This window comes from Strix uralensis, chromosome 15, assembly GCF_047716275.1.
Source record: "Strix uralensis isolate ZFMK-TIS-50842 chromosome 15, bStrUra1, whole genome shotgun sequence".
Taxonomy (NCBI): domain Eukaryota; kingdom Metazoa; phylum Chordata; class Aves; order Strigiformes; family Strigidae; genus Strix; species Strix uralensis.
In genome coordinates, this window is record NC_133986.1 from 14,678,900 (window position 1) to 14,699,580 (window position 20,681).

The 20,681-nt window shown below is 35.6% G+C and overlaps 1 protein-coding gene across 1 annotated transcript in view; it reads left to right on the forward strand.

Moving 5' to 3' along the window:
* PDE3B (phosphodiesterase 3B) overlaps positions 1-20,681 on the forward strand; it is an 88,232-nt gene that overhangs the window by 42,985 nt on the left and 24,566 nt on the right. The gene's annotated exons all lie outside the window — the stretch shown is intronic.

Genomic DNA, 20,681 nt, shown 5'->3' on the forward strand with positions numbered 1-20,681 from the left:
TAATGACCATGGTGTCTGAAATGACAGAGTTGTGGTAAAAGATTTTAAATGTGTTTAGTTTTTTCTGCTGCAGCAGATGAGGAATGATTCATAATCTGCTGTTATCTGAGATGGAGTGAAGGCAGGAGCAGCATTAGCTTCCTGTGGACATCATCTGCCTAGTGCAGTAGCCTTAGCGCATTACTGATGAGTCCAGAAAGAGCATTAAGCTACTTGAGTTATTGGATTTCTGGTATCTCAGATAGTTTGTCAGAATGGTAGCTTGAAAGTAGGATACACCCTTAGACCTTTAGAAGTTTCAAGTGATAATGCTGTTTGAATTTAGTGTTCAGTAGTTATGTATAAGGTTATGACCAGCATGGATATTACAGCATGGTGCTAACCTCAGTAATGGCAGAAGCTCTGACCATTTTGAAGTAGCAAAGCTCTTCTTCTGGAAGGGCGTTATTAACCTGCTTTCAAAAAAGTTTGTTCAGTGATGAAAAAGCCATAGTGCAAACCAATAGATCTAATAACTATAAGACATCAAGTAATTTTTATAAAAAACTATTTTGGATCAATGCAACAATTAGTGGAAGAAGAATGGTGGAAGGTATTGGGTTTTTTTAATTAAAATTAAGAAATTGATGATGGAGAAATTGACCTGTAGACTTTTTCTATATATTTTCATACCACTGGAAATATCTATTGGTTGCATTTATTTTGTGTTTTAATAGTGAGTATTTATATACTCACTTTTTTATTTCAAAATGTAATGCCTGATATAGAAAAGCAAACAAGGCGAAAAGCTCCTATTCAAGCAATATATATATCTCTCAGTGGTGTGACCTCTTAAGTGGTGTGCCACTATCCCCCCAAAAGATCATAACTAAGAAATCAATTTCTATCCTAATTCTAAAGTTATTCAACATGTTCAGGTGTGGTCATACAAGCAAGTTGTTACAACTTTTCCACAAAATGATATGATGAAGGAAAAAGATGTTGGAACTTGTTCAAAACTTTAAAAATCTGTTTGATCTCATCGGGGACTTGTTGTGCACCAGTCATAACTGTGCAGTTCATAGAATCTCACAATGAATGGTTGAGGCTGGATGGGACGTCTGGAGGTCATCTCCTCCAACTCCCCTGCTCAGGCAGGGCCACCTGGGGCCACTTGCCCGGGACCATGTCCAGATAGCAAATGGCAGCCTGAATTGAATGTAGCTTTTTGTCTGGGGAAAAATAATAATAGGAAAGCTATTCTTGTGAATTTTTCTGTAATAGACTAAAGATTTTATTCTGTTCATTATTTCTTATGAAGACCAAAAATAGCTAGAAAAACTAACAGAATTACTAAATATTTTCAATCTTTATTTTAAGAATTAATAATTTGTTGTTGTTGCTCTATTTTAGGAAGATTGTGCAACTCAAAACATACAAAAGATATAGCTAAACTTGTAGATTTTTTAAAAATGTTTGCTATTGCATTGAAAAACTGATAAAATTAATTCAACTAGTTTCTATTGAAATGTGATAGCGAGACTTAAAATGTGTCATTGTACAACAAAGTTCAGTTCCGACGTAATACTTTTGACCTTCCTCAGTTTGTAGCACTTTGATTTTCCTGCAAATGTCTTTGTCATTGTTTTAACTTCTTTAAACACAGAAGTACTCGGGGTGGGCGGGGATTAAAAATAAAGAAAAATAAGGGAGCTTGGCATTATCATAGATAAAAAATATTGGAAAGTAATTCTTTGGTCATTTTATACACTTAAGTGGTATTGTTGCATGTGAATCATGTAACTTTCTTTTCACTTTTCAAGTCAAACTTGATCCTTGCTCAAGTGGACTTTATTACAAAAACTGAAATCTCACTCTTTTTAGAGATTATACAAACCACATTTATATTGCATAAAAATGCATTTTCTTTTCTTTATTACTATATAAAATGATTATTTATGGGTTTAAACTGCCCATAAAATCAGAAGTACTGTGAAGTGGAATGAAAAATTTCATAGCTGTACCCTGGTATGGCTGAGTAAAAATGTTCATATGGCTCTTCACAGAATCACCGAATCATCGAGGTTGGAAAAGACCTTGAAGATCACCTAGTCCAACCATTAACCTAACACTGACAGCTCTCAACTGCACCATATCCTTAAGCACTAAGTCTTCAAGCACTTGTAGTATGTTAGTGTCTGACAAATGGCTTCTGGGTCTAAAATGGTCATTCCTCAACTTATACTTTACTGCCCGGACTCAATATATGCCTTTCTGTCCTGTCAGGTTCACTTGCCACTCCTGGCAAGTGTTCACACTATCTGAAGTAATGAAGTAATAGCATGCCTATAGGAGGTTTTTTCTAAAGTCAATTAATAGTTGGGTAAATCTTGTGTCATGACAGTTTGTAGAGTTTTTATCTATCTAAATATTTTTAAAGCTTTTGATTGTTTTTGTTTCATAACTTAAAGATGGAAAATGCATTTGTAAGTATTGACAGTGCAGCTTATATCAAAACGTATTAAGGCTTACAAAGCTAAATTTAGTATGGTACAAGTAACAAAACTGTACTAGGGCTGAGGTCAGAGATAGCTGTTGTTCTTATCTGAATTTGTGGGGTAACTGCACGGCCTCAGCATTTATATCATAGAATCGTTTGCGTTGGAAGGGACCTCAAAGATCATCTCGTTCCAAAGCCCTGCCCTGGGCAGGGACACCTTCCACTAGCCCAGGTTGCTCAAAGCCCCATCCAACCTGGCCTTGAACCCTTCCAGGGAGGGGGCAGCCACAGCTTCTCTGGGCAACCTGTGCTAGTGTCTCACCACCCTCACAGTGTTCTTCCTTATATCTCATCTAACTCTTTCAGTTTAAAACCATTACCCCATGTCCTATCACTACCCTCCCTGATAAAGAGTCCCTCCCCATCTTTCCTGTAGCCCCTTTAAGTACTGGCAGGTTGCTGTAAGGTCTCCCTGGAGCCTTCTCTTCTCCAGCTGAACCCCCCCAACTCTCTCAGCCTGCCCTCACAGGGGAGGTGCTCCAGTCCCCCAGTCATCTTTGTGGCCTCCTCTGAGCCCACTTGAGCAGGTCTATGTCCTTCTTATTTGGTGCCCCCAGAGCTAGACACAGCACTGCAGGGGGGGTCTCACGAGAGTAGAGTAGAGGGGGAGAATCCCCTCCCTCGACCTGCTGGCCACACTGCTGTCTTTCTGGGCTGCGAGCGCACACTGCTGGCTCACAGTCAGTTTTCCATCCACTGATACCCCCAAGTGCTTCTCTGCAGGGCTGCTCTCACTCCACTCATCACCCAGCCTGTATCTGTGCTTGGAATTGCCCTGACCCAGGTGCCGGACCTCGTGTGATATGGGAATATATCTGGGATATATATATATATATAATGGGATATATCTGTGAGATACGGGAATAGCAAGAAAGATGTTGCAGTGACAGGAGAGAGACTGCAGCTCCTTTACATCCCTTAAATGTTCCTGGGGAGGTTGCCTTGCACTTTACCATGTCACTCACAATTTTAACATTCCAGGTTGCTGCAATAGATAGATTTAAACCCTTATATTTCATTTTTTAGAAATTAGTAGAGCAGAAAGAACAATTCCTGTAGAGGAAGAAGTATGTTTATTCAGTAAATAGTATTGGAGGCCTAATATGAATTTTAGCTCAATTTCCAAAGGAAGTGAAGCTTATATGATTCTGCTTTGCAGGCAGAAAGGTGCAGGAGAGTGTTTGTGCTATCTGTATTTGCCTGTACATCTGTCCCCTCTTGCCTGCTAGCTTTTGAGCCTACTGCATCATTTCAAAAAAATTGATAGTTATTTTACTGATGATCCAGTTCTTATAAATTTTGGGATTGTAGGTATTAAGGATTTCATTGTAAGCTTCTGTGTGAGCTCTAATACTTGATAGAGATTACCTGTGGGGAAAAAGACCTCACAAACATTTTAAGTGCATGGCAATTTCAGTTTCAATTTAAATTTTTAGTGTATTTTGTTGACTGTTGCCTTTTGCTTTTTTACCATACAATATTTCATTAAATGAATTTTGGGTCATTCATATTTTTTGTTTGTTTTTTATCACTTTAATAGTGAGCCCTTTCCAAAAGATTTGCTAAAATTATGAGGAGCAGAGTTCCTTTCTGTAAATCTTTAACTAAATTGCAGGTACCAGGTAATCAAGCAGGAGTTTCCCTTCTGCCTTGTTATCCTGAGGGTTCTAAAGATGTGGAGTTCTTTATGGTTCTGTCTTACTCCAGCTGCTCCTTGTCTGTTCTAAATGTGTCTTGTTGAACCAAGTCACTTGTTTGAGTGTTATGTACCTCTTTGAAGTTGTTTACATTGTTGGAATTAAAATTTACCAAACTTATGATCTTATGATTTCTAATATACCGCTTTATTAAATGTAGTTGTAATTAATCTTTTTTTATTTTTGCTACAAGTGCAAACAAATTACTAGGCTTTACGTAATTATATCTATTTTGGGGGGAGGGAGAAAGTGAGAAAGTAGAAAGATGACTGAATTAGGTGTCCCCTCAGTTTTTCTACTTCTGAAACCAAAACATAACTTTTATACATTTATTTGGGGAAGAAATGTTGGGATAGGGCTTGTAACAGAGGTATAGCTGTATTCTTCATTTTAGAATGTCTTCTACTGTAGGGACAGTTGCCAAGCAGTGATACTGTAATAATATTTTGGCAAACAACTATTCCTGCTATGTTAAGAAGCAAAACAGAAAAGCACCACCAAATAAGGCATATTTACATGTTTAATAATGATTTTGTTTTGATTTTTCTATGATGCATGTGGATTACTGTGTGTTCTCTTTATAAAGCTGGAGATAGTCTCCTGATACACAGACCCTTCAGTTAATCTGTCAAAATACGAATTGTGGACTAATGTTTTTAGCTCTAACATAGTCTGACTTTTTCCTGGTGAAGAGAAGCTTCCCCTCCCCCCCCCCCCAAGATGGAAACATTTAATTTTCATACATTTTGACAATTAGTGAAAACTTGCTGTGAACAAAAGAGCATTAAAAAACTAATTTGATATGATGCAACTGTCAAAACTTACTCATATGTGCTCAGCTTGCATCTTGCTTTCTACCTGCCAAAAATGTAACTGCTGCTTTTCAATTCATGGCTGGGAAGGATTTCTTTATTACGTTCTTAAATTATTAATTTTTTTTAAAGAACAAAATATATGAAACTCAGATGGCAATATTTGAAAAAAGACAATAGAAGTAATGTTTGTTTTAATTCCCTCACATAAGTAGTGTAAAATAATGTCGCTTGTGAAAATTATTATTGACTTTCTTTTTCTCTGTGCTTTTTGAATGAAAGGTAGCATTGCATGGGTCTTGGGACTTAAGCAATTATTTAAGAGATCTTCGTGCAATTTAGATGTTGTCATTTGGTTTCATGTTTTTAAAAAAGTTTGCTAGCCTTTAGGTGAAAATTAACTTCCCACTGTATCTTGTGTAAAAGCTGATAAGAAGGAAAGATCAGGTGGTGCTGCAGCATCCATACGCTGTAGTTGAATGCTGAGAGTTCCTTCAGGCTGTCTCATACTCTCTCAGCCCTGTTCTGAGCCCCAAGATTCAAAAATGCTTGCATAATTGGGTACTGTTTTGTGACTTATTAATTGCTCTCTTGGGTATATAGTTGCATGTGAGCCAGATTGGCTACTTTCCCAGCTTGCATCACTGGCAGCTGTTTTGCTTGAGGCAGATGGCTTGTAAGAGAAGCACCCATAAATTAGGGCATTGCTACTTTTTTCAAACCGTTCTGTGAGAGAGAACCTGATGAGATGACGTTTCAAAATGTTTTTTGTACACCCTGCTAAACATCTTTGTAAGTGTCAAAATAGCATATTCTATTTTTAAAAAGAATTTTAGGGCAGTACAGACACTACAAAGTAGTCAGCATGAAAATGTTAAAATATATTAAGAACCATTGGTGATGTTTTCTATATGAAAGAAGGTTCTGTAAAAAAGAATTCATATCAGAAAGAGGAAAGAGCCTTATTACCCTTTATATAATGAGAACATGAGCATTTTTAAGGGCAGTAGCTAGAGATGAAACCGAATAGTGTACAATAGGAAACCTTCAATGGTCTACTCAAGTGTTTTAGAGATAGTTGTGTGTAACATTTTTCTTCTGGACTTCGTGCTTACAGTTCCCATGTAGAAGTTTAATAGGTAGACTTCTAGAAAACTACTTCTAAGGAGTAGTATGAGACTTGTGCAATTTCCTTGTAGTTAAGAACTCTATGATTATGCTTCTCCATCCATATGTTCATTCTGTAGGTGTACACATACTACTGCTTTGGAGCCTGGAAAATTTCTTGCATGAGCAGATCCACGAACACACACATACAAACTTTGCCTTGCTATGCATCTGCACACCAGCATAACCCAAAAATCTCATCCTAGAGTTGTCATTTCTTAAAACTACATAGCAATTTTAAGCCAGGGCCATTTACTGCTTTTGCTGTCTGTTTATTGTTTTGTTCCTGTACTGCTGTATTTTGTTAAAGCAAATTACTTTTGGTGTTTTCGAGTTTGTGCCTCAAAGATTCTTCTTTGCTGTTGACCATGCTTGCTATCCTCCAGTGGCTTTTAAGAACCACCTTTACTATGGAGACAGCTTCTGAAATTCATGTTTCTGTGTACGTCTTTGCAATAAGGCATGCATTTGAGAAATGTGATATTTGATTTGGACTCATGCTCCAGGAAATAAAGGATTGTTAGAGAAAACATCAATAATTTCCTCTAGTGAAGTCCTAAGCTTTCATTTTCTGGTGGCAAGTTGGGAAGGTTTCTAAATCTAACTCAGGCCCAGTTAGGACACGGTATAAAGGAGGGGAAAATACGCTCTGGAAAATAAAGGTCTCTAACCGAATTTAGTTCAGAGAAAATAGTTTTTCCTTCTTCCCTGGGGAAGCAGTCCTCTTAATTTGAGCTGTGTCAGAGCTTTTGTTCTACAACATTGGTCCAAGCTGCCTTCATACATGGACTACTGTTAAATCTCTGTTTAATTGCCTTCTTGCCTTACTGTGAAGGACTTGGGAGCAGCTCTGCTTACAGACTGGCCACAGAACTGATGTCTGTCTGTCTTTACCACGCTGTTATTTATAAATTGCTTTTTAGTTGTTAAAACATTTAAATAGTTTAGCTTTTGTGGTTATGACAGATGTCACCCCCAAAATTTTTACTTTCCTTGAAATGCCAGATCTGTTCATTTTACTACTAAGAGGAAGTGCTGAAATGTATCAGTGGTCTTTCTGGTCTGCTAAACTTGTTATATAATTCCTCTTTGTGTGTGCAAAAGATACTGTAGGTATGTGCATATTCTTCTCAAGGAGAGAAGGAAGTTGGAATCTGAAGATAGATGTGAACTATCTCTTGCTGTAAGTGTTCAAAACAGTATTATTTTTTAAAATAATATTAATTGTAGGAGGATGGGTTTCCTGTGTTCCCCCATAGTTCATAGAGATGTGATTTAGAGCACTCCTAGTTAGGCTGCATATGACGTAATCTAGAGAAAATATTTAAAACATTTGAGAGAGATTTTTGGTTTGTTTGTTTGTTTTTCCTGCCATCTACTTCCTATTGACTGATCTCTGGGTTAGAATCCCTGGTAATATGTATGGCAATTAGCCTGTGTCTTGCTGATCTAATTGCCCTTGTAGGCCAGCTGAGTGTCCTTGGCAGAAACAAATACAAAAAAGTTAGACAATATGAACAGAGAGATTGAAAAAAAAATTAGAAAAAAAAAAAAAAAAGAGGCAAAAAAGGTAACATGGAAGAAATCATTCCTTCTTTGCATATATTTCAGACAAAGATCTGTCAATCTATTTTTGCATTTCTGAGTTTATGGCTGCCTGACTTTAACCTTTTGTTTGAAACATCTGATCTGTGAAGTATCTTTATTTTCAATAGCATCCATGACATATAAACTTGCATGTCGGTGATTTTCTTTCCAATTCCACTAGCATAAATAGAACTTTTTCTATATAAAATTTGAGGTTTTTCTGTTTTAAATACAGATTATTTTTTATAATATAGTTGGAGTGAAGAGCAAATATTCTGTATCTACTTATCATTAACTTTCAGGGGAATAAGATATTAGTTATTTTGGTTATCCTTCAAAACATTCCTGCTTGAATGTGAGAATTCAAGCAGTGTAACCTTACATTATGCTATTTGCAGTTGGGCAAAGAAAATGCTGTAGTGATAGACATGAAGAAATGGTTCAAAAGAACAAATACCCTTCACTTGAAGATTTGCTGTTCTCTGCTTTCCCTATCATATGACCATCTTTATTTAAGAGAACATGTAAGCTTATGTTTAAAAACTGTTCTTTCAGGTTATTTGATCCAGTACAGTGGAATGCACTCATATGATCATCAGCCATCACCATCAAATTAAAAAATAAGCAATTATGTAGATAGAGCTGATCATGGACATTTGTATGACAATCTGAGCAGTCTGGGAAATGCATTTAAAATATTAATAATCCTGTTGAAAGAAAATAGCAAGTTAAGGAATGGTAATTTAGAATCTCACCAGAATATTAGTCCTTCCTTATTTCTCTTTTCCCCTCCCTTAAACTGCTGCTCAGCTAGTTCTCTCCAAGCAGTAATAGTAAAATTATTGGATGATAAGGAATGGGGAAAGAACTGAACTTGTTTTCATTTAGGATTGTAATTAGTAGTAAACACCTTTTACTTTAAGATTTCAAATATAGCTTCTGCAGGTCACTAGCTATTATTAAGGAAAGTGCTAATCTCAAGAATTCTTACACATCTTTTTTTTGAATTTGGATTCTTTTAAGCTGTTTGGTGATATAATGTGTAAATAATACTAAATAACGTTATATGATACATAATAATAAATAATAATTAATGTTTTAAGCCTGCTGCCAGATGATCTAATTACATGGCCCTCATTCATGTGCTTGTGAACAGTACTGACTAACCATTTCGTATTTACCTTCTCTGTAACATTGGTAACTATAGAGTGTTTCCGTAACCCTGTTTTCCTCACGCTTGAAGGATCCCAGTCTGTGTAGTTCCTCACAGTAGAAGCTGCTCTATATCTTTGATTTCTCTTATTAGTCTGCCCTTTTATTTCTTCTATACTTTTATATCTACATGCAGCATTCAGACTGTGGGTGTAGCATGGATTTATGCAGTGACACTGTTTTTTCTCTATTGTTTGATGTTCCTTTTCTAATATTTCATTTAACGTCTTTGAGAATTGGCCTGATGCAAATGACTTCAAGATCTCTTTCCTGGTTGCCACTGATGTAATATGAGCCCAGCTTTCTATATAAATAGTTTAAAATTTATTTTTGTTCTCAGCATTTACTCATTAGTTAGTACTGCATTTCAGCAATGTCTTATTTCCTATTTACTTGCTATATTAAGATCTTTTGATTCTTTTTCACAATCAACTCTATTTCTGACTTTCCTCAGGAATTTTGTGTCATCAGGGCATGTTGACACTTCAGACTTCTGTTGCCTTTTCAATTCATTTTGAGTGGGTTGATTACGATAGATCCCTGCTTGAATCTTTGAGGAAGTCTCTATTGATAATTTTTTTCTTTTTGTGGACTTTCTACTCTTATTTTTTACTTTCTATGTTTTAACAAATTGCTAATCCAGAGGAGAGCCATCCCTTTCTTCCCATGTAAATGTCATTTCTTCAGGAGCATTAAGGAGAGACCATGTCAAAGTTTTTTGTTGGGTTTTGGTTTTGGCGGCTTTTTTTTTTTTTTTTTTTAATCAAAGTACACTGGCTGACTCGTTCACTTTTATTTGTGTGTGCATTCTGTTTCAAAGAGTCCAGTAGATTTGTTGGGCATGCTATCCATGTATGACATTCCTATTGATTTTTGTCAACATTTCATTTAAATGGTGCATCTATAAATTAATTTTGTGAGGTTTCTTTTTTTTTTCCCCTTAGTTTTTGTCCATTTCCTCTGACAGTTTCCCAACATTCTTCTGGATCCCTCTAAAAACTGATGCTATAGCTGCTAGTTTCTAGTCCAGTGGTACAAGACAGAACTTGTGATTCTACATCGTACAGATTTTATTCCTTTGAAGGTTACTATAATAAAATCTTATCTTTCATGTGTTGGATCAGGCATGATTAAATATTTTACTATTTATTTTGGCCAGTCTATCTCCTAGTTTAGTCTGAGTTTTACAAGGGTATTTGATTAATATGTACATTTTGAATGTCATAAGTTAACCGATACGTTAAAAATACTCAAATAGAGAAAAAATTCTAATTACATTTTAGTGTAAAGATTGTAATTAAATGCTGTAGAAAATATTTGTTATATATATTTTAGAATTAAATCTGTAATTCCTATAATGGAAAAAACCCTTTGTTTTTAAAGCATAAGGTGTACAGCTTTTAGGTTTTTTTTAAAAAAAAGAATAACTATACAAATATTTGCCCTTTTCGTAAGGATTATGTCAATTGCAGTGGTCTGATAGGTGGTGTAAAAGCTTTTCTGCTTGCCTCATTGGGACAGTATTTTTCTAGTCAGATATTGCTGGGAATCTTGGCATCCCAGTTTTTCTATGGTTAGTGTTAGTTTTAAATTCTAGGTATTTTTCCCCTTTCCTGCTCTAAAAAAATATGCAAGTTCTAGGAGATGCTAGTTGAGAGTTGAATTTGTCGATAAGAACACAGAATTAGTCACAGATGAGTGTAGGCTTGTTTTTGTTAGGTTCATCTCATGAATAGCTATTTTGAAAACATAGTCTGAAAGAGACTTCATAGCAAACACATTAAAGGCTATTAGAAAAAGGCTGAGAAATGAAAAAATTAGTGGTGTTCCCCAAGGAAAAGTTATTTTGCTTGTATTTATAATATTTGATGGATTTATTGGGCATGCTACACTGCAACTTTATTGTAAATAATACTTGTCCCAAATGGCAAATGATATTCTCACTGCCAGTGTTATTCTCTGTAAGCATTTAGGTAACTTTCACTATTGTGATGATTTTGCTAAAAATGCCTTGCAGTTTAAAAGAACGTCCCAATACTTTTCTGCTTGTACAGGAAAGGCTGGTGAGCTATTCTTATCTTACAATCGCTGGAAGACACTTGACCCATCTTGACCTCTTTCTTTTATATTAGTTTCTCCATCTGAGTCATGCTGTCAAAACGAAATTAAAAAAATAATTGTGTTAAGTCTAGGTATTTGTAAGATCAACCCAACCTGATATATTGCAAGATTTGATTTTTTTGAGGGGGGTACCAATTTCACTCATCAAAATTGTAGGAAAACCTGTTATAGAAACAAAAGTCACTAGGTTGCTTAGAATAAGGAACAAGTCAACTTCACTATTTTTCACAATTCTCTTTTGTGCTAGAATTTCATACACCTGTGTTCAGAAACCTTTGCAATAAGAATGTTGTACGTAACTAACTTGTGCTCTATGAACAGGGTAGCAAAGTGGCTTAGAGAACAAGTCAAAACAGTGGAGTGAAACAGGCTTTTAGATACAATTTTCCATTACCTTTGCGTATAGTAGGTTACACAGTTATGTCTTCAAGTGTGGGAGAGTCCTGTGGTAGTTTGAACAGCGAAATGGAACATAATTTATGAAAACGCTAATGAAGAAAAGGACCTGAAGTTTTAGAGATGTTGATTGTGGGACAAAGATGATTTTTCTTTCCTGGAAGTGTACCTTTAGTTACCATATTAGCAGTGTGAAATTCAGCCTACATCTACATAAAGCAAATCAATTTCAGGAGGATGTGCTATTAAACGTTATAAAAACCATAGCATTTCACAATTACTTCTGGTAGTACTTTTAGGGTGTTGGGGATTCTTTTTCTCTCTTAACTGAAATCTGAGTTTGTTCATCCTCAGTCTTTTCGTAGAGAGCTTTTTCACAAGATTGGTAGCTGCTAACAGCTACCAGAGGTGTCTGACTGCATACTCTCTTCCTAGACTGCTGAGTTTATCAGGAGGGAAGGTGGAACGGTGTATGTGGCCCTCCCCGTACTGCCAGTGGTGATTCCTTTGTTCACTTTCCACATGCAAGATAAGCATGACATAAACGGCTATCTATGCAAGTTTGCCGTTTGGGGGACAAAGTGGATCTCCCCACATAGTTTTATTAAATCTTGTCATCATCTAATGTCACAAGTGGGAAGGCATAATTGTTCTTTCTTTTTCATTTAGAACAGCATCACAACATTATTACACAGAAAAAGATTTTTCTACATTCTTTCAGATCTGCTGCCGTTTGAGTTTTTTCTCAGCTGCTTACAAAACTGCTAACTAAAGTACTACTTAACATGAATACATTAGAGAAAAATAAATTGGCACTTTCTATAGAATACAGCAATTTGCATTCCCTTGTTCTTCTCTGTTTCTGACAGCAATCTGTATTACATTCTTCAGAGTTTCAATATTTTTTCCCCCAAGAGATCTCATCTTGTATTTCCTGGCACTTCAACCAGAAAATTGTCCATTAAAATTTTTTTTTTTAATACTGATTTAACTTCTGCTAACACAATTGCTCTTGTAATCAGACTCGTAATTATACTTTCATCTGTTTTTAAATTACTGCTTTTAATTCTTTAGCTTGAGCAACTGAGAATTTAGTTAGTTCAATCCCCATGTATAACTTCCAGCCACAGCACTGCAGCAGTGTTTGCTTTCTTCTATGACATAATATCTTCTTTGGCTTCTTGACCATTTTCTTTCAGCTTACTTCCCTAACTTCAGTCCCTGTAGTGTTTCTTTTTGGGTCATCATCAAGTTATTGAAAGAAAACAACACTGATTTGTGTAAAGCTTGTACCTTGTGGCAATTTTGTAAATAAAAATCCTTAAGACAACAATTAATGCAATCAAATAAAAAAGTAGTGGTGTTCAGTGAATTAGGGGTTTTGTTGCTCCGAAGGTGCTGTGTCTTTGAATGAACTAGCCTGAGGGTTCTGAAAATACAGTCTCATAGTCTGAAAAAAATTTTGTTTTGTGCCTGAAGTGAGCTGGAGAACAACTGTAAGCTTTTGCAAAAACAAATCATTCGGTGGGTAGACTCCATGAAAGTGTGGCTGGTTGTTTGCTTCCTCACTGTGCGAATTCAGCGTTGACAGATTCTGAACGAAAGGGAACTTTGCATAATCTGTATTTACCTTGTGAAATGCCTTTGTGTATGATATCAGATGTCAGAAGTTTACATGGATTCTGAAAAGATGATTAGAGAGATGCAAAGGTGAAAAATCTATTGACCTTTGTAATATACAAAGGCATACACATACAGCTCCCTGAGTTGTGTTGCTGAGGGTGAAAGAATATTCTGAGAATTAGCACTTCTTACTTAAGAATATTCTTATCTTGAGGTGGCTGCAGTTGTCAGTGGCAAGATACTGGACTGTATGATAGTTTGGCCTAATTCATTTGATGTGAACCATTCTCACAATCATGTTAATTTTTGGCTGAGAGAGTTGTACAGCTTAATTTTATGCTGCCATGTTTTAGAAGGGGACTTGGGGGGAGAGGAGAAATGTAAATATTTTTATGAGATTTTAAAGAGAAAGTTGTGATAAAAATCTTTGAAAAATTTGGTGTATCCCTTTTCTTCAGCTCAGTGCTGAAAAAAAACAACTTGTGGTCATATGAAATAGTTTTTCTTTGTTTACTGAAAAGAAAAAAATGTGAGATTCATTCCTATGTCTCTAGTGTAATAGGTGGAAAAAAAAGACTTGATTAAAAAATTTAAGTTAATAGAGGGTAAATCAGTTCATCTTTAGTAACTGTTTTTAGTTACTGCATTAAGAATATATCAGCATATGGTAAAATGCTTCAGCATAAGATTTGTAGACATCCTTTTATTGCAGAAAGATGAAATGTAAGGTTGCTCTCCCAGTCTGTTCCAACACCATACATCAACAGTGTGTTGACACAGCAGTAAAGGCTTTTACTATGTATAATTGTAAAACAATGCCAGTAGGTAAAGGTGAGAAGGATTCTTTGGGAGCAATTTCGAGATTTTGCCTTTTGTAAAGTAAACACAACTCTAAAAAATGGTTTTAGGTTTTGGATGACAGTAAAAGTAGTACAGAATGCCACAACACCGAAGCAACTGTATGGGATCAGAGCAGTAATCCACCTAGCACTATTTCTTTTCTTTGATGGTGATTAGAACCACATGCTCTAAAGGAAAATGCTTATAATGGGCAATTAAAGGATCTGCACATAGCAGGCTTTTTTCCTCTGCCTTCCCTCCCCCAGTTGCCATAAATTACTGGTTGGCCTTTACTCTGACGTGCAAGTCTGACAAAACCTAGAAGGAACAGGAAATGACCTAAGTGTGGTTTTAGCCAGTTTTTTTCATTACCTACATAAGAAGAAAAAACCCCCCACTTTCCCTTGATAGACAAAACACCTTTTAGAACCTTTTTGAAACATTTGAAGATCTGAAAAAAATATTAAAAAGAAGATCTGAGCAAACATAACCAGCAGTAAGAAAGCTGAAGACTTTCTACAGCAGACAAAGTAGAAGCTGACCTGCTGATACTCCTGGTTACAAAAGCAGAAGTAGCATGTCTTTTTAAAAGCAAATGAAACAAACACATAAAAAAGAAACAAAACCCCAACCAAACAGAAAAATATTTTTCTGCTTGCAGGGAGTAATACTAACTTTCAGAATAAGCCTGCTGAAGTGGAGCATTTTTGCTCTGTTTTTGTATCTTTGCTGAGGACAAAGTTACTGAAAACAGTAACTAAACACGTGAAGACTCTAAAGTGACTCGTTAAAGTTTATTTGTGTGCAGCTCTTGTTGAAGATCTGTATTTGCAGGAAAGAATACTGTGGAGTCTGGTGAAAACATTATGGTGGCTAGACACCTGTATGTTCCAGTGTTGTTCTTATGTGTCCAGCCAAATATGTTGCAGGTACTATTTAATGTACAGAATGTTATTTACTAAAGCAATTAAGTAGAAGCAAGTGTCTTTCCATTGAAGGAAGATGTTAGGATTCTTAAAAAAGTGAAGATAATGCCTTTTATGAAAGAGTTTGGTAGGGTCAAAGGGAGTCTGGGATAAGGGATATGACCGTTTCCTTCAGTACATGTATCCAGACCTCAGAACCATGAAAGAACACTCGGTTTCTGTTCAAAGATTGTGGCTATCTGCAGACTTCACAACCTATTAGCCGTTTTACAGCCTTGGATAAATAAATTGTATAGAGTCAGGAGGTGATAAGTATTAGGAATCTAAAAATATTATAGTTTTTTCCTGTCCCATTTACATTCATGGGAAAGTTTAGTGGGTGCAGAGATACCATCATGACTCTAAATGCCTTAAGGGTCATACTGAATGCTTTTCCAAGTGTTGTATTTTGTCTTGATTACAATAATCTACTGAAGTGGCTGTTGTTTTGGCCTGCAAGATTTCACAACAGAACATTGTATTTGTTATCTAAATCATGCTACTTCTACTTTGACAGAGTCATTCTTTGGTTGCGTCACCTTTAGTCTTATGCTGAATACAACTTAACTACTTAATAACATAATATTTTTCAAAATCTACCTTTTCTACTCAAAGAAGGGAAAAATCCTAATAAATAAATAAACCAAGACTTTTAGATTATATACTGCTGTGTTGGGTTTTCTATCATTAAATTACATGGGTTTAAAAAGCTAATTGATTGTAAGCTGTTACAAAAGACTAATTTAGAAATAAAAGTGATGAAGCCAGCATCAGTCTTGTTTGAAAGGCAGTCATTAAAAGAAATGGATATGTCATGTAACCTTTTTCATATTTTACAATAAATTAGTTTTTCATCTGGTTGTAGAATTTTGCTTTTGAATGAGGTGATTTCTTATAGAGTTGATTTCTGAATCAAGTTGCTATGGTGTTGGTTTCATTGTTTAGTTATTTCTATGCTTGGTTGCTATGGAAATACTTATTTACGGAGCTAATGCCTAATGGTGTCAAACAGATGCTACTAGCAACTAGGAATCTTTTATATTTGATCAATGGAAGACTTGGTCAGAGGTAGAAACTCATTTTTGTACTCAATTTTTTCTCCATTAAAATTTTGGAGCATGGAATGTGAATGGGTGGTGTCAAATAGGACAAGTTTTCTTTTCTTAACAAGCATTAAAGCACACACTGAATCTCCTGAATAGTATCGTCATTGAACCGAAAACTTCCCACTTAGCTAATTTAGACAATCAAACAGCAGTGTTACAAATCTTAACATTGCATGGCCTTAGATGGTGTGCAAATTTCAGTTTAGGGTATGGAGCATATGTATTAGTCATATTCTACTTTTAAAATCAATTTTTAGATTTCTAACCTCTGAAACATTTTTTTTGTAGCCCCGTATTTTAAATCTCTGCGTAAGTATGAATATTGTCCTTAGCATAACTTTGCACAAACATAAGTAATTCTTGAATAGCTAAGATGATATGATTTTGTATTTTGGAAGTTAAATTATTCTGAAAATATTGTTACACAGTTATCTAGCCAAATATAGTTTGAGCTGAGCATTAAAATTTAAAAAAAAAAATTGTTTAAAAAAGCTTAGTGTACTTTAATAGTAGTCTTAGTCGTTTATAACTTGAGAAAAGTAAAACCCATAGGCTTTATTGTGCTTAAACCTTTAGAAGTTTAAAATATCCCTCAAACATGACTTTAGCCAAGTGGAGCTGTGGCATTAATGCAAAGAAGATCCAAAAGAACTCCACCCTCCATGGCATCAACTCACTTCTGAAAGACACATCTGTTACAGGCCCTGGAAACACTGGCTGCGCGTGATAGGAAAGATAACTTTTTACATAGAAAAATCATTAAAAACAAAACAAAAAACCCCTAAGGTCTGCCGGTTTTCATTGACTGTCTTCTCCCGTTTCTCATCTGGTTTTAGTTTATTTAGATTGTAAGCTTCTCAGAGGGGCTTTTTTTTCCTTTTTCTTTGTAAAAATTAAGATTGCTTGTTGCTGTTTGAATTATAAACTGTTTTAGGGAAGGCCTTTGTTACTGTTACCTCGTGTACTTTTTTTTAACAAATGTTTCTCATGTTGCTAACAGTGTGTGCTTTGCAGAGGTGTCATCCTTAAGGTTTGGTAACTCTTGGGTTGATATTCAACAATCAGGGCCTTCACTTTTTTTTTTTTTTTCTCCAGTGAATAGATGGATTACAAATAATGTCAGATAAGTTGATTCTAAAATTTTTGTGTTCAAATTGCATGGCAATTCGTCTGGAGTGTATGGAAATACTGTTTTCACTATTTGATAAAATATAAACAAAAGGTAATATCTGAGGCCTACTGTCAATTTTCCTCCATCTTTCCAGTAAGTGATATGTATTTAAAATCTCCTTAGATTTGACTAAACATCCATAGAACTGAATATAGTGTTCATTCTTCAGAATAGCAACTCTGTGGAGAATTTCTTGAGCTTTAACAACTTTTTTAGCCTTTAAAAAAAATGTATTTCCACTGATGTAAATTCTTTCTGTTGATACTCTTAGCCTGCTTTGAGTGACATCTTTCAGCTTCACCTAAACCCATCACTGGCTGATGGTGGCCAAATTGGAAAAGGTCACTTGTACATAAAGTGCTTTTGTAAGCTGGCTTGTCTTCTTTTAACTGTGATGAAATTTATTTCATAGGCTAAATAGATCCAATTATTATAGTTAAACATAACACAGCCCCTGACTGTCAAAGAACAAGGCATAGTACTGTGTTATGCATGGGGTTTGTTTTGTCTTTTATTAACTCTCCTTCACAACCCTGGTGAGCTTGACAGGCAATTATATAAAACCAGGAAAGTGTGATCACTACTGTTTGGATGGACTCGGAGACTCTGGAGTTAGTCAAGCTCATAGGAGAACTTCTCCTCCAAGCTGACTGGTAATTTGGTGTACATGGTTATGGGGGGAGGACTATACATTTCTCACCTTTCAGAAGTTCATCTGCAATATCAGAGCCCACTGCAATTGTGTTTTCAGAGGAGCTCCCAGATGTCTGATTGGTGTGGTGTTGGCACTGACAATGGATGCTCAAAAGCCAAAGTGTGTGAGTTGCTAAGCAGGGGTTTAAGTTGCAGTTTGGAGCTTTTGTTACTCAAGTCCCTCCTAGATCAGGTGTTTCTTGTTGGAGGAGGTGAGGAAGAATGTTGTGTGCAATGGATTACAAAATCTTAGTATTACAGAGTACAGATCTTTCTGCAACAAGTCTAATAGTTGCAAAATCAAAAATTGTTGAGGCTCTGTCTAAGACCTATTTTAAAGTCTGTTGGTCTGTTCGCATTAAGTCAAAATAAACTATTGTAAGATTAATGCAACTCTGGGAATACTTTGTAACTTTTGTTGATGAACGACAGTAAATAATTAAAGCTTTGCCAAACTCAACAAAAATAATGCCAAAAAAGCCAATTTTGTAGTGTTACAGATTTAACTTGCAAGGCATGGAGTCAGGCTAATTAAACCAAGTCTGGTAGGTAGTGAGAAACAAAGTACAGTTTCCTTACAGTTAGTTTCTGAGTAGAATGAAAGGAGAAAATTCTTCTTTAAACAGAGAAGTTTTTGTAACGAAGCAGAATTTATAAGCTGTTAACCTTTAAAACTGTCACCCCCTTTGTCCCTCAAACCATTTCAATTCTGCAGAAGGTCTGTAAAGGAATATGCTGCTGGTTTCTGTTCCTTTCTCTCGAAATTGTTTTTGTGGGGGACGCTTTCTGGATTTGAGTGCCATCTTGTGGTGCCTTGTAAGCAAGCCTCTCATTATTAACCTGTAAGGATTTGATTAGTATAGACATGTACCAAGTTGTATTTACCATGGAAAAATATTCATTGTATAGTGATCTGCATTTTTTCCATTGTGCTTAGTAGAAGAGATTTCTACTTTGTGCCTAAAATTTTCATCAGTTCATTTTATTTACTCAATATGTGGCATGTGGAATGAGCCCTGAAAATTTTACAGCTAATACAGATTGTGGTAGCCTGCTAGCTGTGTTACTATACTACACCTGTCAGTGTATCTTCTCCCAGAAGATAGAACTTCTAATTAATGGTGATTTATAGTGAATTAAAAAAAAATCTGTTGGCAACATACAGGTAAACTTAAATTCTGTACTGTTTTAGTTTCTTTGCTGTAAAATTGGTATCGGTGGAGAAGCTTAAATCATCTGGTTTAAATGACAACAGAAAATATTCAATCATGAATCCAAGCTGGGAAATTTGTCTTTTAAATAAAATTGTGTATAAAATGGTGCCCCACCATTTAAAATATCAAACCATTATTTGCATTGGAAGTAGATTTTGCATGAGCTGTGCAGATTATTTTACCTTGTGTATACTGGGTGAGTATGGGACACAAGATATAGCAGTAACACTTTACATTGAATATTTTCTGTCTCTGCAACTTTGAGCCTATTTCTTTACTATAGCAGGGCTAAAGCCAAAAGGAAGGTTGTAAACTTTTTTAGTTGTATAGACTGACTCCCAAAATTATAACAGTACAGCTTATGTGAGTGCACATGTGTGTACATACATGTACACAAAAGCTCCCAATGGCTTACAGGATGAATAAAGGAGGTTGCATCTATAAAAGTAGTTGCAGTTGAAGGTTTGGTACAGAAATGTTCTGGAGTTAACAAGAGCACAGGTATTTTACGAAGATCTCATTTACAACAAACAAACAAAATTAGCTAACATACCACATATTTAAAAGAAAAATAAAATATTAGAAGAGCTGGGGGAAGGGAAAGCTCTTTCGTATTCCCTAATGGAGGTTGCAAGATTGCAAGCAAGCTGATGCAACTTCGTGGACCATTAGTATCAAAGGTTGCTAATACAACTAACAAAAATCATGTGGACATCTGATCTTTGTTGCTGGTTGAGTCAAAAGTCAATGAAGCAGGTTAATGCAGTCTCTGTGTCTGAGTTTAGGAGCACAGAATGAAACCAAAATATTTCCTACATTTGATACAGTAAATAAATGTCAATCTGGAAAGAGAAAACCTGAGAATGAAGAAAAATAATTAAAAAAACCCAACCTGCTGAGATGGACAACTCATTCTAGTTTGTTAAGGAAAAAAAACCCCTTCATCTTTACAGTGATCATGCTAAAACCAAAATGGGTATGGCCAGATAATGTGATCGTTATCTCAATGCTTGTCACTGATGGGCTAGCAGTCATCTCATATGCTTATTTAAAAAAAAAAAAAAAAAAAAGAGCAGGGCTATGGTAGCTAGATTAATCACTTAAAAAAACCAAAACCTCTTAAATTCTTAATTCTTGATTTAGATCTGCTTTCTTTACACAGTGTGACTTTCTGCTGTAGCATAACTTGCTCCCATTTTAAGCATGGTTAATGATAGATCTCTTCACTTTTCATAGCAAGAGGATGTCATAACTATTAACTTTAAACATTGTTTAATGGTATCTCTATGAATATAACAGAAGAGAAAAAGAACCTTCAAGTGTTGCCCTTGCCTGGGTACTGCTGACATGTCAGCCTGTGTTTCTTTATTGACACTTTCTGCTGGACAAGTGCCAGCCTGGAACATTGTGTTTTCTCCATGAAAGAGCTGTTAGTCTTAGAGGAACAAAACCAAACATAGTTCTCACCTATAAAAATAAGCAGAAGAACTTACAGAACTGCATAATATAAACTACCAAGTGAGGTATTGACACTTTGT